The 17,226-nt window shown below is 42.2% G+C and overlaps 1 protein-coding gene across 5 annotated transcripts in view; it reads left to right on the top strand.

Annotated features, from left to right (window-relative positions):
* Positions 1-330: 330 nt before the first annotated feature.
* Positions 331-17,226, top strand: part of SYK (spleen associated tyrosine kinase) — a 52,683-nt gene continuing 35,787 nt past the window's right edge. For 3 of the 5 annotated variants that reach the window (XM_048503774.1, XM_048503773.1, XM_048503770.1), the window contains exon 1: positions 331-1,102. The gene's annotated coding sequence lies outside the window, so the exon portion shown is untranslated. Of the gene's footprint in view, positions 1,103-4,907; positions 4,958-14,831; positions 14,913-17,226 lie in introns of all 5 variants that reach the window. The other 2 variants (XM_048503771.1, XM_048503772.1) reach the window with 2 other exon arrangements.

Below are 17,226 nucleotides of genomic sequence, written 5' to 3'. Positions count from 1 at the left end.
ACTGAAAAAGCACTAAAATGTTTTTAAAACCCACAAACGGAGGGGCGGAGCTTCGGACATGAATGTGGGGGTTCAAACCCGAGAACCCCCCCCCCCTTACCTACTGTCCATGAACTGCATACTCACACCAGCTCTTGTAAACTGCTTACCTCCCGTTTAATTTGCCAACTGCTTGGGAAGCTTTTCTTCCCGATATGCACTTTATACTATACGCTACAGCAAGTTCTCAGCAAGGGCAGCAAGTTCTCAGCAAGCACGAACATGAACCGACTGGTAAGCTGCCTTGCATCCAAGCGCATCTAAACCCCATAAGCACCTGGCTAGAGACTGGAAAGGGATCCACATTTTCTCTCGATCAGATTTCTCAAGTGAAAAGCAAGACCATTTACTTGCTTGGGAGATGAAGTCCTGGGGAGATTCGCCTCTGGGAAATCCCTGCCCGCCATGAAGCCCTTCACCTTTAAGAGCGAGGCGCTACGCCAAGAGGGAAGAAAGGTGGCAAAAACGGCCCTGTGGAAACGCACTTCTCGTGACGAGAGGAGGAAGCCCAAGGAGGCAGTCATGTGGCTCGCAAGACTTCTCCGTGGGAATGTGGATTGTGACACACATTCCCTCTCGTCAAGGTTCGCCGCCTGCCCCAAACGCACAGTCGCTCCAGAAGGACCCAATGGGGTCCCAGAGCACAGAACACTGGCAGTCTTCCAAAGCCGGCTATTGCTCTTTTGGAACAAACTGGACTACCCCCTGTAGTCGACCCCGCCGAGATCTCCTTCGCTGCCCCCGCCCCCCGCCCTCAAGCAAATGAAGGGCAGAGGCGCCTTCGGTCTGACGAGGAAGTATTGCTCAGCTCAGCTGCAACCCCACGCTGAGGAAATAGCTGCGAGAGAAAATGAGGAAGCGAGCGCTTCAGTCAGCCTGAACGGGCGCGCGGCTGGCACCGAGAGTTCAGCGTCCCGGAGTCACAGCTGGGGCCGGGCAGGCGAAGCGTCTCCCTCAGGGGGCTGCGCGGGCCCTCGCTCTAGCTGGCGTGTCGGTCCCCGCACAGTTTGCTTGCAAGCCCTGCGCAGGCCCTTGCTTCGGCTCTCGAGTTTTCCTGGCTCAGGTAAGCGATGCTGATGCAGCTTTGGGAGACACTAACCGGAAAGGGGGTTTGGAAACTTCCTTCAGATTGTAGGGCGGGGAAGCCTAGTGGGAATGTCAGTGAGACAGAAGGTTTCCAACGAGCAACAACGAAAGGTCACAAAATGAGGAAGGAGCAGGGTAGCGATGAGACATTTCTTGGGGAAATCTTAGCTAAGCATGGAAGTGATGAGGATTGTGAGGCCAGGGGGCAACCTCATGTAAATATAGTGTACATATATTTTATGTGTACATATATCGTGCTACATCAGTGTACCCCATCCCTGGATGTTCATGATGAGAAGTGGTTCATTTGTGGCATTTCTGTGTGCCACACAGCCGATAAAGGCACTTCTTGATGAGCTAGAGTAGACATCCAACGCTGCCCTTAGAACATTTCTAAGATATTTTTATCTAAGTGTTTTTAGAAAAGGTCGTCCCATGCTCATCTCCTGTCCTTTCTGCATCGCAGGCAGGGAAGTGTTCTTGGCGCTGCTCCTTTTTTACTCGCCACATTTTTGTGAGGCAGGCTAGGCTGAGAGAGCTTTCTTTGTGGAGTGGCAACTAGTCATCTTTGCTAAGCAGAAAATTGAAGTCAGAACCTCCCTGGCCCAAACCTTGGCATGTAGGCTCATTAACTGAGCAATCCAATAATCTTTCTTAACAAAATAGTTTTTAAATTGTTTCAGGAATTTAATTTTGTGTCTCCTTATGTGAAAGTGGAATTGTCTTCTGAGACAGTTCACCTTACAGGATGAAAGACTGCTAACCCTTCTGTAGGATTGCACAGCTGTTTTTGAGAATGAGAAATTCCCAAATAAATCATGCACCTAATCTTTCAAGGGGATACACTACTTTGCATCACCATCTTGGTTATGGGTTTCACTTCAGTGTGTCATAATCCATAACTGACATAAAACTCCACCATTCCTATTACATTTAAAACTGTTGACTTTAGCATGATAATACTTGTTTAACTGTGTTTTTTAGATAAGACTGACTTCTGATGTTAATATCTTCAGTTTACTGTCGCTGTAAAGATTTAAGAAAATGATAAAAGTCTGCTTATTTAGTAAAGATTATAAGAGGAAGTATGCATTTGTAAACTCAAATTAAATTAACAGAGTTTATTTTCTCAGAATATATTTAGGATTGGAGCTTGAATGGACTTTCATTTAAAATTGCATAAAATCAATGAGCGGAGCTGTAGATCCATGGTTCAAAAGTGTTCATTACAGCTAGAGAAGGATGGGGATACGTATTGCAACCTTCACAAAGTGCAGAAGCAAATTTCTGCATGTTGATCTGTCAGACTGGGTCAGGGTGAGTATGAACTGCAACTAGGAGAAGCTGCAGACAAAGGGTGTTAACTTACCTGATTCACTCAACAAGGACAATGAGGCTGAAAACGTTTGTTTTCTCTGTAGGCAGAATATGTTGAATTCAAGGGTCAGGATACATTAAAATATAACAGAAGGATAGATCTGATGGGAGGGGCAAATGTTCTGCATTGGGAAAGATGAGCAGGTTGAAACCTGAATGGAAAGCTGTTTGGGAGCATTCAATGGACTGTTCTGTACTTTGCAAGGAAAAGGGTTGCAAACAATTCAAATAATTTCTGAAAGCTTACTTAACAGAAACATGTCTTTTAAATCATAACTAAGAGCTGAATCTCAGAACTAAATAAAATGATGATCAGATATATGGCCACAATTAAAGATGGAGTTAGGTCAGTTGACAACTATTTATAACAGCCCTGTGAGATAATTAAGATGGCCCTAACACAATTCTTCTTTGACCTCAGACTTCTACTACTAAGAAACTATTCCAAGGACCTAGGGCAGTGGTTCTCAACCTTCCTAATGCCGCAACCTTTTAATACAGTTCCTTATGTTGTGGTGACCCCCAACCCTAACATTTATCCATTTTACAGATGGAGAACACAGATGCAAAGAGTCTTAGGCGACCCCTGTGATAGGGTCGTTTGACCCCCAAAGGGGTCCCAACCCACAGATTGAGAACCACTGACCTAGGGACTTACTCATCAATTTTCACTACTGAGGAAGCATATTAGTTAGCTAATTTGCATTACCTCCTCTTTTCCAGTCCTCGAGAAAGGGGATCTTTTGTTTTTCATTGGAGTCTCAAATTCTGTAGCCGAAATAAAAATCTGAACTTCAAAGTCTTCAGTTTCTGCACTGTACCTATGTAGTGATTCAGAAACTTCCTTGTATTAGATATAAGATTCTGAGGCCTGAAAATTTAATCTAGATACAACCAAGTTTCAAAAGAATTGGCACCTTTTCATCCAGGTTCCAACATCCTCACTGCAGCTTGTTTCTAGTGAAGACATCTAAACCTGCCCTGGGGGGGGGGTGCCTTCTGTCAGGGGTGCAATAGTTTAGCAGCACCAAAATTTCAGAGTATCTTTAGGAGACCCTCCTGATGATACCACCCAGGTTTGGTGAAGTTTGGTCCATGGGGCCCAAAGTTATGGACCCTCAAATGTGCAGCTCCCATTGGAATTTTTTTTTCAAAACGGTGCGTATACAAGCAGGTCCAGGAAAATCCTGTGAAGCGCCAGAAACGGGACTGATACGTGTTCCACAGTTCGGCTGTGAGGAGATTTCAAGGGAACCTCGATATTTCGACCTATCCCAGGATTAATCGTCAGTGAGGATACCTCCTGAGTCTCTGCTTCTCTGCTTGCTTTGAAATCACGCTGAAACTTGGTATCTGCTCCTTTGCTTACGTTAGATTGTCTTTTTGGTTTACTGGCTGCTCAGGCATGGTTGTTGCAGCCTGCTTTGGACACTGTTGAAAGTAGTCCATATAAGTAGCTATATAATCATATGTGCCTTCCCCTCTTGTTCTGCCTCTTTCAGCCTCTGATCTTCCCATCTTAAGCGACATATGTTTCAAGTGTGCGGGCCTCTGGGATGCTGCTGTCCCTCTCAGCACATTCTGATATTGGGCCCTTTGCTGTGTGCTCAATATTATTATGACTTCCATATCTTTCCTTCAATAAAAGCTCTTTCTGATTTCATCATATTTCAGGTCTCAGAGGTTTTTTTAAAAATATGTGTGAAGATATTGTATTGTATGTGTGAAGATATTGTAACTATGGAAGTTTGATTACGATGATTTTGTGTGGTTTTATGCTGTACACTGCCCAGAGCCCTTCGGGGATGGGGCGGTATATCAAATTAAATAAACAAACAAACATTGCTGAACAAACTCCTTTACGCCATCCTTCAAGCTGGGTGCAAAACTGACAGCTCCTTTTAGCAGAGGAGTCAAGAATGACAGAAGAAAAAAACACCCAAATGTATGTCTAGGCAGATCACGGTAACTCTTGAATGTCTGTCTCTTTTTCGCATTAAATATTTTTTCTTTCAACAAAAGCAGACCAACTTTGGTATTCAGCTGAGATAAATAAGCAGAAATCTTGTATTGTCGAAGGCTTTCACGGCCGGATTCAACTGGTTCTGGTCGGTTTTCCGGGCTGTGTGACCGTGGTCTGGTGGATTTTGTTCCTAATGTTTCGCCTGCATCTGTGGCTGGTATCTTCAGAGGTGTATCACTGTGTCTAAGTGAGAAGGGAAAGTTTAGTGGGGTATATTGTCCATGTCCCAGGGTGGGGAACCAATCATTAAGTGTTTGGGTGGAACTTACTATGCAAAGGTGTGGTTGAGTGCATTGCATTGTGGGTGGGGTTATCAGTCCATTTTTTAAGTACTGGGAGCCAGGCTTTGCTAATTTTTAACGTCTCTTCTTTCTTATTGAAGTTGTCCTGATGTTCGTGAATTTCAATGGCCTCCCTGCACAGTCTGACATAGTAAGCTTCTGAATTGTCCAGAATTACAGTGTTCTCAAATAAAATATTATGTCCAGTTTTGTTTAACACATGTTCTGCAACTGCAGATTTTTCAAGATGGTTAAGCCGACAGTGTCTTTTGTGTTCATTAATATGGGTCTGAATGCTGCATTTTGTGGTTCCTATGTAGACCTTTCCACAGCTACAGGGTATGCGATATACTGCTGCAGAAGTGAGGGGGTCTCTCTTGTCCTTTGCTGAGCATAGCATTTGCTGTATTTTCCTGGTGGGTTTGAAAATGGTCTGTAGGTAATGCTTTTTCATCAGTTTCCCTATTTCAGTGGTGGCGAACCTATGGCACAGGTGCCAGAGGTGGCACTCAGAGCCCTCTCTGTGGGCACACATGCACAGAGTTCGTCATGGTGGGGGGTGGAAAATTGCCCCCCCCACACACACATCTAGGCTGACCTGGGCCACTGGGCATGACGTGTAGGTAACCCTGTTAAGTGCTGTTAAACCCAACTGATTTTCATGGGAAGAACTGAAGCGCAATCCTTCACCTGGGAGTAAGTACGGTTGCTGAAAATGATGCTTGCTTCTAAACCCTCCTAGGTTCGTGATTCACCCATTCGAAGTGTTGCACGGTTGCTTCAAAGCAAAGCCACCGACTACCACCAAGCTTACTCCCGACTAATGCACACCTTGGAGCCAACTGATTTTTCTAAACCAAAACTTCAGTATTCAGGTCAAAATGCCATGTTGGCACTTTGCAATAAATAAGTGGGTTTTGGGTTGCAGTTTGGGCACTTGGTCTCAAAAAGGTTCACCATCACTGCCCTATTTGATCTGTGATTCCCTTGATGTATGGTAGAAATATTTTTCCGGTGGTGGGCTGTTTCTCCTCAGTCCTCTGGGTTTTTCTTGGCCTTAAAGCAATTCTGATTTCTGTAGTGGAGTAGCCATTAGCCTGCAGAGCCCAATCTAGATGGTTGATTTCATCAGGGAGGAGATGATGTTCACAAATTCGTTTTGCCCGATCTGTCAGAGTTTTGATTATGCCCCTTTTCTGTTGTGGATGATGATTGGAGTTTTTATGTGTGTGTGTTGGCTTTCTGTATACTGTGTGGCCCAATTGGTGGTTGGGTCTGCGAAAGACCAAGACATCTAAAAAAGGCAGTTTCCTTTCTTTTTCAGTTTCCATGGTAAATTGTATGTTTGGGTGGATGCTGTTAAGGTGGTTCAGAAAATTCAGCAGTTCCTCCTCACCATGGCTCCAGATTGTAAAAGTGTCGTCCACAAATCTGAACCAAGTTGCAGGTTTCCTGGGTGCTGTTTTGAGGGCTTGTTTCTCAAAATGTTCCATGTAGAAATTGGCTATCACTGGGCTGAGGGGGCTTCCCATGGCTACTCTATCAGAAGAAATCTTGATACACAATGACATTTAAACCTAACCCATTAGCTGAGGCAACTTGCAACCCTATTTTACAGCCCGGCTTTCAGCCTAATTCTGATTTCTTAGCTTGAACTACTTTTGCATATTATTTTACATAACATTATTTGCTAGTAATTGCTGATCTTTGACTTCACAGTTTATACACATTCTTACAACTTTTAGTATTTCTCAGTCTACATTCATTTTCATTCTGGAGCTAGTCACAGGATGAGATCCAGGCCCCTTCCGCACACGCAAAATAATGCGTTTTCAAACCACTTTCACAACTTTTTGCAAGTGGATTTTGCCATTCCGCACAGCTTCAAAGAGCACTGAAATCAGTTTGAAAGTGCATTATTCTGCATGTGCGGAATGAGCCCCAGATTGAATCGTTAATTCTGAAGGTCAGATTGCCATGCCTCCCAGATACTCATGAAGTACACTTCCCATCAGCCACCGCTTTGGGAGACCTGACTGATTATTATTATTTATTATTATTTATTGGATTTAATATGTCGGTTCTCCCCTTTGGGGCTCAGGACAGCTTGCAACATATATCCAAAGCATAAAACTCATAATGTACATCCGAAACATTAACATAAAAACGCTCCAATAATAAAACCAGGTAAACATTCACATTCTAATAATTTACAAAAATTCAGTTTTTCCAGGATGGTGAAAATGCACTCAAGTCCTATGAAGGTTGAATGCTAACTGAGCACAGCAAGTTGTAAGGGAAGAGAAGGAGGAGGCCCAATGGCCTCAACTGTATGTCTGATGGAACAACTCTGTCTTATAGGCCAAGCAGAACTCCATAAGATCCAACAGGGCCCTGGTCTCACAAGATCGAGTGTTCCACCAGACTCTGGTTGAGGCTAGCTGAATAAGCATACTAATGACATCCCAGTCATTACTTGTACTTTTAATTCTGATTCTTATTTTTTCCCCATTCTTATAAGCCTGTAGAGATGAGGGAATCTAAATTTGAAGACCATTTAATTTTTACTAGTTAGCAACATTTCTTGTATAGTTCAAGCTTTGTGTTGAAAAATTGGATCATTGTCTTTCTTACTCATTGTAATAGTCTGTGAATTGCATCCTTCTTTAAAAGATGAAATCCATCTGGAAATGGGCTGCACTGGCATTCTTAATAAGAATGTTCTTACACTGAAAAAGTATACAGAGTCTTGGATAGAGAATTATTTTTAGGGATTCTTCTTGCAGTTAAACTTTTTTAATTCCACAGCTAATGTTTTCATCTTTACATATTTCTCTACTACCTCTGACATTAGAACCTTTTTTATGTCCATGTACAGTGTCCTTGAAGTATCAGGAATTTCTTGAGTATTAGTATTATCTCTCCCCACCCCTGGGCCACATTTCCTCTTACGTGTTTGTTACTGGTAACTTGAAATGTGACTTAAAAGTGAAGGATGCAACATAGTTAACACAAGACTGGAATTGAGGGCACTCATATGCATCAGTAGTGATCAGTGATATGGGATTCTGCCATTAACAGCAAACTCACAATTCCCCCCCAAAGCTCAAGGTTATCTAACTGTAATTTTGACTTAGCTTTTAATAATTGAACACATAACAAATTACTTTTGAAATCCCTTTGAGTCTTGAAAATAAGTTGGTCAGCTCTTGCTGTTGGAGAAACATGAGTTAGGTGGTTCCTTGGCAATCAGGCTTGTAGGTCTTGTGTTTATATCTTAGTTTTCAATTTAATTTAAAAGAACTATCTTGCTTATTTTCCTCTTTCATAGTTCACATTGTTAAATAATTGTGATGTTTATACCACAAATGATACATAGGAGATGTTTCATAAGAAATATTTGTGACCCTGCATGTGAGCTGCCTTTTAAGAAGAAAAACACAGTTATATGATTAACCAAATTAGTGCTTGAAATGTAGCCTTTATACATGAATTCACACAAACCTTTAAACATGAATGCACACAAAGTGTAGCTTTGTTTTTTAAATTACATTGAAACACTATTATTTGAATACACTTCTGCATTTCAGGTTCGTTTTCTTAGCTGACTTAGCATTGGTTTCTGTGTTTCTATATTCCTTATTTCACCCTTATAGTTGGCTTCATAGAATCATAGAGTTGGAAGATACCACAAGGGCCATCAAGTCCAACTCCCTGCCATGCAGGAATACACAGTCCAAGCACACCTGACGCATGGCCATCCAGTCTGTTTAAAAAAATCTCCAAAGAAGGTGACTCTACCATACTTCAAGGCAGTGTATTCCACTGTTGAACATCCTTTGCTGACAGGAAGTCCTTCCTGATGTTTAGGTGGAATCTCTTTTCCTGTACCTTGAATCCATTACTCCTTGTCCTAGTCTCTAGAGCAGCAGAAAACAAGCTTGCTCCCTCGTCAACATGACATCCCTTCAAATATTTAAACACAGTTATCATGGCATCCCTTAAACTTCTCTTCTCCAGATTAAACATACCCAGCTCCCCAAGTCTCTCCTTGTAAGGCATGGATTCCAGACCTTTGACGATTTTGGTTTCTCTCCTCTGGAACTGTTCCAGCTTGTCAATATCCTTGAATTGCAGTTCTCTGAACTGGACACATTCCAGGTGAGGTCTGACAAATGTTGAACTAAGAGGTACTATTACATCCCTCAATCTAGACACTAAATACTCCTTTTGATGCAGCCCAGAATTGCATTGACTTTCTTGGCTGCCACATTATACTTCTGACTCATGTTCAGTTTGTGGACTGGTAAGAACTCCCAGGTCCCTTTCACATGTACTGTTGTCAAACTAAGTGTCACCCATCCCATATTTGTGCATTAAATTTTTCCTCCTAAATGTAGTACCTTACATGTACCTCTGTTGAAATTCATTTTGTTAGTTTTGGCCCCGCTCTCTAATCTGTCCAGATCATTTTGAATTCTGCTTCTGTCCTCTGGGGTATTAGCTATCCCTCCCAATTTGGTGTTATCTTCAAATTTAACATGTCCTCTATTGCATCATCCAACTCATTGATAAAAACGTTGAATAGCACTGGGCCCCAGGACAGAACTGTGTGGCACCCCATTAGTCACATCTCTTCAGAAGGAAGATTAGCCATTGGTCATTCAATCAATTACAAATTCATCTAACAGTAGCCCATATTTTACTAGCTTTCTTACAAGATTATCATTTGGCACCTTGTCAAAGGCCTTACTAAAATCCAGGTATTCTACAACCACAGCATTCCCTTTGTCTATCAAATGTGTTTCTCTATCAGAAAAAAGAGATAAGATTAGTTTGGCATGATTTGTTTTTCAGAAACCCATGTTGACTTTTAGTAATCACATTATTCTCTTCTAAGTACTTACAGACCATCTGTTTAATGATCTGTTGTCAAATCTTTCCTGTAATTGATGTCAGGCTGGGTGGTAATTGTTTGGGTCCTCTTTTTTCCCCTTTTTGAAGGTGGGGACAACTATAGCTCTCCTCCAGTCTTCTGGAACTTCTCCTGTTCTCCAGGTGTTCTCAAAGACTGGAGTAAGAGAGATTAATTCTGAGATTAATTCTGCCAGTTGTTTTAATACCCTGGTGTGGGGCCAGGACCGCATCTCTGGTCCTACACAGCTGAATTAGTTTAAGACTAAGTTAGAAAACACCCAAGAAACAGTTTTGAAACAGAAGATAAGTTTACTGGACAGCATAAGTATCTGACCAGGGTGTCCCCGTAAGAGACACACCCACTTCATACAAAAGGACCAATTTTTTAGACACAGAATTTAGAAAGTTACAGAAGGTAAACCCTTCCGGGTTGCTCTCGAAAGAGACACGCCCAGCATAGGAAGAACCTTAGTTTTTATAGATACAGAAATACAGACGTCATACAATCATCATCCCCTTACTCACGTACATGATCCAGACCTCTTTCACGTGCTATAAGCATGTACCTTAAAATCCCATTGGATAGATCTGTCTCCTTGTCACATTAAGACAGCCTCTTATTCTACGTGTCAGTTTCCTTAGCTCATGCCCCTCTCTGCCCATATGCAAAGGGCAGCAATAAAACTAACTGCCTTCAAGAATAACTTGTTCTTCTGTTTTTCTAAGTTTGCTCCCAGAGAGAGAGAGATATCCCTAGGGCATGCAGGTTGATATACATTCTTTAGGATCATAAAATTTCCCTTCTTAAAATGATTTTACCTACACTGATTCTAAAACAATAGAATTATAGTGAAATACTAATACATGTGAATCTCTCATTATCATTTCTGTGTTCATTTAACTATATAGAAAAACACTTTTTCATATTAACTAATCACATTCAAAGTTATTCTAACAAAACAAAGTTATAAAATGCATATGTCTGCTGTCACGTTGGCCTTTAGTGACAAGATCTTAAAGATGTTATCTTTGCTTGCCTGCATAATCACTGACAAGCTTATAACATTCCTTTTTGACCTGCTGCAAACAAGCAGTCTTTTGGTCACTATACAGAAGCTCCCATTTTGATTCTTCATATCTTTGGTTCAAATGACTTCCATATTCCTTAATCCCAGAAGTGCCCGCTCCAATGCGGTGTACCCCAGGGGGCACTTTTATCCCCGCTGCTATTTAATATCTATATGCGACCTCTTGCTCAGCTGGTACGGAGTTTCGGGCTAATTTGTCATCAGTATGCAGATGACACACAGCTTGTTCTGTTGATGGAGGGGGGAGCAACCGCCGCCCCTGTGGCTCTACAGCACTGTTTGGAGGCTGTCGCTGGTTGGTTGCGGCAGAGCAGGTTAAAACTGAATCCATCGAAGACGGAGATCCTCTGGCTCGGCCGTGAAGGGGGGGAGGGTCTTTCCAGCCGCCGGTGTGGGAGGGGGTCACTTTGGTGCCGACCCCCTCCGTTCGCAGCCTGGGGGTCCACCTGGATTCGTCTCTCTCAATGGAGACCCAGGTGGCCCATACAACCCGGACTGCATTTTTCCATCTTCGCCAGGCCCGGCGGTTGGCTCCCTTCCTCTCCCAAACGGACTTAGCCACTGTGATCCACGCAACGGTCACCTCCAGATTAGACTATTGTAACTCGCTCTACGCGGGCCTTCCCTTGCGTTTGATCCGGAGATTAAAACTGGTCCAGCACGCAGCAGCGCGCCTGCTTACAGGCAGCGCCACCTGGGCACACATCCAGCCTATATTGCACCAGCTGCACTGGCTCCCGGTGGAATTCCGGATCACTTTCAAGGTTCTGGTATTGACCTTTAAGGCCTTACGCGGCCTGGGACCATCGTGTCTTCGGGACCATACGTCCCTGCACGGCCTCTTCGATCAGTGGAGGCCAACTTACTGGTGGTCCCTGGCCCCTCGGCGATACGGCTGGCCTCCACACGGGCCAGAGCCTTTAGGGCTCTGGCCCCGGCCTGGTGGAACGCTCTCCCTCCAACTGTCCGGGCCCTGCGGGACCTTGGTGAGTTCCGCAGGGCCTGTAAGATGGAGCTGTTCCGCCGGGCCTTTGGAGGAACCAGACGTTGATGGTGCCCCTTTCCCCAGCCCTGATATCGGGGTCAGCTGCCATCTAGACTCGCCACTCCTCCCTTTTGGAAGGGGGAGGGAATTTTTAGATCGGAACATGGGATGCTGTTTCTCCCCCCTTTAGGGGAGGGGATGGAATTATAATAGCAGATTGCTGAACGCCATCTATCCTACTGTAATTTATTATATCATTAGAAATATTTTTATGGCTCGCTGCTTTTAAATGTTTTAACTGCTTATATTGTCTCCTTTTATGTTGTGCACCGCCCAGAGCCCCTTGGGGATGGGGCAGTATATAAGCTCAATAAATAAATACATACATACATACATACATACATACATACATACATACATACATACATACATACAAATTTATAGACATTCTTCCCGTCCCCACACTAGGATGTAGTTCATCAGACCCTGAAAATTTGAATTTGTTTAAGGTAGCCAGGTATTCCTATCCTACCTCTTTATTCTATGCTGCATTTCCCCTACTGTATTTTCTGTTCTATTTCTCCCTGGTTGAGCACTGTTTTACTTTTGGGAAAAGAATGAGGCAAAGGAGTTCTGCCTTTTCTCTCCCCCCATTGGCATTTTTCCATCTTCTCCATGCAGTGACCCTATCATATCCCTTTTCTTCCTCATTCTACAGACATAACCAAAAAAGCTTTTTAAAATTGTTTTTAGCTTCTCTGGCAAGCCTGAATTCATTCTTAACTTTAGCTTTCTTTACTTTCTCCCTACACATCCTGGCTGTTTGTTTGAATTCCTATTCGGTGATTTCCCCCCTTTTCAATTTCTTGTACATGTTCTTTTTAAATTGTAGCTCAGTGGAAAGTTCTTTAGACATTCATTCTTATTTTCTTGAACACCTCCCATTTTTCCTCCTCATTGAAACTGTTTGAAATTGTGCCTTCAAGATCTCACTTTTAAGAAACGCCTGTCCATCATGCCCTCTTTTCTTTTTTTAGTATTCTTAACCATGGGATCATACCCAATAATTTCCTACATACAGCTTTCTTAAAATCAGCTTTCTTAAAATTTAGAATGCATGTCTAACTATGGTTGGCATCCCCTTTCTATTGTAAAACAAACTCCAGGAGAACATAGTCATTCTTACCTACCACTTCTATCACATTAACCAGGTCACTGTTGTTGGTTAGGAGCTGATTGAAAATAATCAATCCCCCTGTTGCCTTTTCTACCATCTGGACCATGAAATGGTCTGCAAGACAAGTGAGGAATTTGTTGGACCTTATAGTCTTGGCAGAGTTTGACTCCCAACAAATATCAGGATAATTGAAACCTCCTATAACATCTACTTATCTCCTTTCAGAAAGTTTGATAATTCCAGGAAGGCATCATCCAACTCTTCAGTCTGGCTTGAGTGTCTGTAATAGACCCCCAAAATGAGATCATTGATGTTTCTCTCCTTAATTTTTACCCTGATGCTTTCAACCTCACAGGTGTAATAATTCCTGATGTATAATGTATATACTCCTCCTCCTTTCCTAGTTGGTTCTCTGAAATAGGTTATACTCTTCCATTATTACATTCTAATCATGAGACTCATCCCACCAGGTTTCAGTAGTGCCTATTATATCATATTTGCTTTGCTGTGTTAAGAGATCAAGTTCATCTTGTTTATTTTCCATGTTCTGTGCATTAATGTAGAGACCTCTATGCTTCATTCCTCCTGGCTGCTTATTTAAGGCATTTTCCATCCCACTGTTCAGTTTTCTATATAACCTTTGTACTATTATCTCTAGCACTTGATAAACTTCTGCCCACTTGAATTCTGTCTTCCTTTTCCACATAACTCAGTTTAAAGCCCTCCTGTAGCTTCCTAGCAAAAATGTTCCTACCTACATCCATGAGGTGAAACCCATCCCTTGCCAGTAGTCCATCTTCATGAAACTGCAGACCATGGTCCAAGAAGCCAAAACGTTCCTGGCAGCACCACTTGCTAAGCACATTGCTCACCTCCCTTTCCCTCCCTGGGTTGTGTCCTTCAACTGGGAATAAAGATGAAATGACACCGTGTGCATACAGATCCCTCAGCTTCATACATGTAAAGAATATCAACAGCCTTCAGGATAGCAGAAACTTTACAACACAATTGAGAAAATGATGGTTCTTTTTTTAGTTTAGCTTTTGGGCTCCAGTATACAACAACAAAAAATAACAAATGTTTGAAGACATGAGAACTACTAGCATTTTTATGGGTTAAAATTTTTTGCAGGCTTATTTGGAAGACAGTTTTATTAGAACTCCTCGTTTTCTCTTCAATGACTTCAGGAGACCTGGAAGGGTGTAATTTTCTGTGGAATTGTACTATGCTCATGCTGAAAAGGAATTTGCCAGCAAGTTGTTTACTAGAGTGGACTGATATCAAAATAATTATACTTGATATTTTAAAAGAAGTCAAAATGTAATTACATCTTAAATACTAACTTGAAACTTACTGTAAGAAACAATTTATCTTGATTAATTTTATCACAAAGAACAAGTATCTGTTCTGACTTGTCAGATGGGTGTTACATGTTATTATTTAATATATCTTTACCCAGTATTGTGGTTGCTTTTTTCCCTGTAATGTAGCTGCTTGTATGCATTTAATGATAACTGTAATGTAACTATCTTACCTCTTTGCACATGGCTGTATATAATGAAACATTCTGAACAAGTTTACAAAGAAAAAAATGCTTAAATCTATGTATTGGGATCTTATATCAGTAAGTAAATAGTCAGGATGTATTGTAATGACTGTTGCCACAACAGCACCCATTTTAATATTAGGTAGCCTAATGGCTGGTAGTAGGTTGGTAGATTCAACCATCCTCCAGATGCATAAATATTTTAATAAATTAATTAAAGCATTAATACATTTTATGCAGGGGGCTGGGAGGATAGAAGTAGAAACCACCCAATCAGTTTGTAATAATTGCATGTCTCTCTGTTTTCTGCAGTGCATTCTCCTGTAGCCTTCAGGAGATTACTTTTGATTAAAACGTGGTTCTGAATGTCCACAAGAGGAAACAAAAAAGCTGGTTAGACTTTTCACTTAGACATATGTTTTCTTAAATGCTGAACAGCTGAGAATGTATGGCTTCCTGTGTGAAATTAAAGTAATAATTTTTAAAGAATAATCTGTGAACCTGACATTTTAAAGAAAGCTTTGCTGCAAGGGGCTAGGGTAGTAAAAAACAAACTGAAGAAAGTGCAGCATGCAAGCAGATTTTGGCGCCTGAATATTTGTAAACTTGCAGGAGTTACAAAGGCAAAGAACAGTTAAATTAGTGATACACACCTAGAAAATCATTTACATATATGTTTGTACTATAGTAGACAAACATGCGGACAAGCTCTGACGTTGCAGTCAAATGCAAGAAAAGATACCTTGTAATGGCCAGGACTGCTATGTGAGCCAGAATGATCATCATTCAAATTGTTGTCATGGGTATAAACTTGCAAAATTGTTTTCAGGCAAGCCACTATTTTTGAACAGCAGCTATCCCTCCATAATGTATAATGTCATTCTGCCTTTCATCTGGGAAATATTTCAAACACTCTAAAATTCTATATAAATGTTTATATTATGCATTCTGTTGAATCCAAGCATCCATACAACTCATGGAATGCAGAGTAGCATTTTTTATCTTATGTGAGTCATTACTGTAAGAAGATGATGACTTTTATGTTTTCTATGGATCAGTTTAAGTAGCTACTATATTATTGATGCTTTCTGTGAGTTCTCAAGCATTTGGCGCACTCTGAAACTGACCAGCTTCCCTTCCCTTCTCTACTGCTTCTTAGTTCTGGCTGAACCAAACCAACCAGTGCTTAGTCATGGTGTAGTGCAATATCCACATGACTAATCATAGTTTGCAGTTTTCAAGAAAGCTGGAATCTGGAACTGGGTTGAAGACCCATAGTAAACCATAGTTTGTGGTATTGATTTAAATATTTATTGTGGCGTCCCGCCTCCCCGCGGCCTCCCATGGGCGGGGTATCCTTTTCTCATTCCCTGACCTGGGGGTTCTCAGTTTCAGTCCCTGGTGTTTCCCTTTGCCCACAGCTCGGCTGCACAGGACTACTGTCCTTCGTGTGCCTCCATAGCACAAGGGCTCCCCTCCGTGTCCATGGGGTGGCCCTGACTGTCTTCTGTCACCTCCCACCAAGTCTCCACTACACCATCCCATGTCCATTCCTCGCTTTCCCCCTCTCCCCATTTCAGTGCTGCCGACCCTCTCATAACTCCTCCTCCTTCCCCGTGCCCCCGTTCTCCTCCGTCCTCTTCCTTAAGTGCTCATCTCCTTAAGTGGCCCCTCCCTCTTCCCAGCTTCTGCACTCACCCTGGCGGCCCCCAGCTGGCCATCCCTGTCCTCATTTGCTTGGATGCGGGCAGTACAGGCCGCAGCTGGGTGTCTTCACGCTGGGGCTTGGTCTCCTCTTCTGTCATGGGGTGGGGTCCGGTCGCCTGCCACGTCTCTGGCTCCTGTGGTGCCCGCATCGACGGGGCTGGCACGGCACTGAGTTGGGCGGGGCTGGCCCATCCCTGTGCCTGAGCCTGGACACTTATCTTTAATTTTTTTCCATGTAAAATATTTATACTATTTTACAATAGAAATAGGAAACCAGAAGAGCTGAATAAAATGCAAGTGAAGGTGTGCCCATTTTTTAAATGTTTACACCCTGAATTTTTTCTTAGTTGGAATCCAAAATAGTTTACAACATCATTCTCCTCTCTATTTTATGCTAAGAGAAAGTGACTGCCTCAGTTTCATCCATTAAGTTTCCAATAATTTAAAAGCATTGAAATATAGAAATGCTAAAAGAAAACCCAGTGCTAAAGGAAAATAATAGGTTTTGTCCCAGACTGTGTGATGGAGTGGCTAGAATATTGAGCTAGGAGCACTGGTTCAGATGCAGTACTTCTTGGACGTTTGCTACATTCCCTGGGTCTCTCAGCTGAACCTACTTCACACTGTTGCTATTAAGATAAAATATAGAGCCATCTCCTTTGGGAAGACTGGGCTAAAGGATTCTATCTAGAGCTAGATCTAGAGCTAGATCTAAGGATTCTATCTAGAGCTAGATCTAACCAGTCTACAGATATGTCCTTTCTAAGAGAGAATGTGATTCTGTCTGGATCAGATTGAGTTCACTTCCCAAAACTATTGAAACATCTCCCTAACCTTCACACATCATTTTGCATTTCTTCCATCTGTCCTGTTTCAGTTTAAAAGGAAAAGCAGAGCTAGCCTTCATCCACATATTGCTAGTTTATTTAGAGCCATCTCCAGAATCAGGCCCTAATCTGGATGGCCCAGGCTAGCCTAATCTCATCAGATTTCAGAAACA

The sequence above is a fragment of the Sphaerodactylus townsendi genome, linkage group LG07, assembly GCF_021028975.2.
Source record: "Sphaerodactylus townsendi isolate TG3544 linkage group LG07, MPM_Stown_v2.3, whole genome shotgun sequence".
Classification (NCBI taxonomy): Eukaryota; Metazoa; Chordata; class Lepidosauria; order Squamata; family Sphaerodactylidae; genus Sphaerodactylus; species Sphaerodactylus townsendi.
Note: the sequence above shows the minus strand (reverse complement) of the source record. Positions and strands in the feature narration are given on the sequence as shown.